The sequence below is a fragment of the Echinops telfairi genome, unplaced genomic scaffold (genome assembly GCF_000313985.2).
Source record: "Echinops telfairi isolate 266 unplaced genomic scaffold, ASM31398v2 ScPeMD7_7469;HRSCAF=8507_1, whole genome shotgun sequence".
In the NCBI taxonomy this organism is placed as follows: Eukaryota; Metazoa; Chordata; class Mammalia; order Afrosoricida; family Tenrecidae; genus Echinops; species Echinops telfairi.
In genome coordinates, this window is record NW_022111373.1 from 123000264 (window position 1) to 123003640 (window position 3377).

A 3377-nucleotide genomic window follows, 5' to 3' on the forward strand; every position below is an offset into this window, starting at 1 on the left:
GTTCATTTGTTATATTTATCTGTATATAATTTAACAGTTCATTTCTTGTTATATATCTAATTATCTTTATAAATAAATAAATTTAATTATCAGGAATTTGGTTTTATCTCTCTAGAGAACCCTGTCTAACACACTTGTGAACTCCCTAAATAAACCCTCTGGTTGTGCACGTTGAGTGTGCGCTCTGTGTGGCGATATAAAGAATTAGAGAAGGTAGAGGAAAAGTATACAGACAATGACAGAGTGAGTGTGAGGCAGAGCAATCTTGAACAACTCCGTTGTTGCTTGTATTTGCCTAATCATTGTTATCTGCATTCCTATATGCGCATTTTAGTGAACATATATTTTTATTTCTCCTGAAATCTGTATGAATAAAATAGTTAGTTGTATAAGTTAAGCATCAACCTGGGTGTATTTTTTTTTCTCAAAATGGTAGTATCATTTTGCATGCCATCTACAATATAGGAGATTTCACCTTGTCAAAAATCGCCATCAAAAGTTTTGGGATGGATGTTAGATGCATCAAGTCAGTTCGCCAACATTAGATATTAAATGTTACAGTTTTTTCAAAGTTTGCTGCTGTGAAGTAGTCTTTATTGTCATATTAATTTGTGATTAAATGTGATTTATAGTGATTGCTAAAATCACTGTAGTGATAACTAAATATGTTGAACAGGACTCCATACGCTTAATAATCATTTTATATCAACTTCTGTCAATCCAGTGTCTTAATATTTGTATTTGGTTGGTTCATATTTCATTATTGAATTATCGATCTCAGTATAGGACATACACTGAAATATTTCCAGAATATTTATGTAAAGCAAATCTGTTCATAAAGGACATTGGTGAATTTATTTATGTTAACTAATTTTCCAACCACAGACATTTTTGCAAATATAGAGCAGGATTAGTAAAATCACTGTGCATCGCAAGGAGTCCCACACTCAAATGTTGGCTCAAATATAAAGACCAAGTGAGGATGATATACACACGCCAGGAAAGTAGGAGAAGTGTCATTAGTCAAATGATAAGGCTTTCTGGGAAGAACAGGGGATTTTCCAGGGACGTCCGAGAAAGGTTCAAGAGAGTAACAGGAGGGACTTGGTTTGGAATTTTTATGGTTGTACAACAGTCAAGTACATGGCTGTTAGCCTATAATTAGAAATTCCAACCCATCCCCTGGCTCTGCATAAGCAGAACCTGGTGATCTTCTCCCATAAACATCACAGGCAAGAGGGCCAGCTCTGGTCTTCACCCAAATGGCCATTGTGGTCAAAATAGGCTCTATATCATACTTACAAGGTGCTCTAGTGGCATCATTGTTTCGCCTTGGGCTTCTAACTGCAAGGTCAGCAGTTCAAAACCAGCAGCTGCTCCTTAGGAGAAAGGTATATTTTTCTATTCCAGTAAAGAAATATAGTGTCAGAAATGCACAGGGGCAGTTTTATCCTGTCCTATAACATCGCTATGAGTTGGCAGAGACTGACTGGTAGTGAGTGTGGTTTCTGCCTTTAGTTTACAGCAGATTAACAAAAGCAAGGGGACAGAGATTGATTTAGGATTCCCGTGATGAGAACCAGCCTGCACCAAATGAAGCAGTTCTTACCTGGTGGCTATGACTCAAGCAAACGGCAAAGGGGATGAATTCACAGTGAGGCTTTAAAACTGCCCACCTTCAAATAAAAGAAAGTGGAGGGAGACTCTCAATCATAATTCAACCCTTCTATGTGATGAATGAAGGAGCAAGTGGCACTTAATTTGAGTTCAGAGCATGTCACACTCTCTTAGGGCACTCTCTGAAGCTTGTCACTTGACTGACACCAGTAAGAAAGTAAAGCTTCTATTGAGCACTTCGCTCAGTTGCCCAGTGACTTCACTTGCTTAAACCACACGTTACTTTTCTAAGAAGTGAGATGTTTGCCTGAGTTGCTGATGCTGATTTCTGATGACTCAGGAGTTGTAAAAAGCCATGTTCTGGTGAGGTTTTATGTTATAAAATAAGAAACAGAATATAAACTTCACAATTCCCTTCGATTTCATCTCCTGAAAAGGGTTATCGCTTATTTCCAATGTTAGTATATTTCCTTCATTTCTATGATGACTAGAATAAGGTTCTTCTAGGCCATTTTAGCTTAAACTATGAAAAAAAGCATTCTAAGGCAATGCCTTATTGAAAATAATCATCATAGTAAAATGTACGAAAAATTGTTTATGATGTATGCATAAAACAATGAATTCTAACATTGGGTATATATAGGAAAATTTAACTTTCACACATTAATATAAAACTTTCTAGCTCAGTTTAATCAGTGGCAATAGTCATTTTACCTTGTAATACATATGTTCATGCTCTAAAGTACTTGATATTCAATTAATTATTCATTCTCTTCCTCTATGCATACAATGACATATTGTTAAACTTAGCATTCGCCTTTTAAGTAGTTCAATAAAATAGTTCAATATTTTAATGTGTCCAATTATGAAACACAGTTGCCTGGGTTCACAAAGGTATATTAAACTTTACTGTGATGCCAAACCCTAATTGGTCTTTCAACCACAAAGCATAAAAGTAAAATTCATGAGCATTCACTTCATATTTAATATCCATGAAGTTAACCTAAGCATTCAAACCTGCTGATAAATACACAAAAACGGTAATGACACCTACACTGTGGAGATAGAGAAATCTTTGCATTTTCAGGATCAGTGCATTTTCTTAGTTGAGAATAGATTAGCTTCTGTTTTTCTAATTTTCATTGTCATCAAAATTAAAAGTTTATCATTTCAACATATTATTTAAATGGTCGAAGACCATGCTGTCTAAGATGATAGGCACATGTGGCTTTTAAATCTAAAGTTTAATTGATTAAAAACTGATAAAGTCAATGTTTTGATTACCAAAAACCGCAAGCCAAACTCACTGCCATGGAGTCGACGCTGACTCATACCGACCATACAGTACAGGTAGAACTGCTTCTGTGAGTTTCAGAGACTAACTGTTAGAAGCCCAGTCTTTTCCCATTTGAGCAGTTGGTTTTATCGAACTATCAAACTATTATCAGACTTGGGAATTGCAGCCCAAGGTAATAACAAGGAGCTAATCAAAACCAAACTGATTACCAGCAAATCACTGCGGATTCAGATTGTATCTGATGACCATCACACCCCAAGGCTTCCTATAACAAGGGTTGAGTCACTGCCATATTTTGTTTTCTTTTAAAAATAATTTTATTTGGGGCTCATACAGCTCTTATCACAATCCATACATACATCCATTGTGTCAAGCACATTTGTACATTCATTGCCATCATCATTCTCAAAACATTTGCTTTCTACATGAGCCCTTGTTATAAACTTAATTTTCCCCTGCCTCC

The 3377-nt window shown here is 35.8% G+C and overlaps 1 pseudogene; it reads left to right on the forward strand.

Annotated features, from left to right (window-relative positions):
• LOC115873758 overlaps nt 1–3377 on the forward strand; it is a 109093-nt pseudogene that overhangs the window by 966 nt on the left and 104750 nt on the right.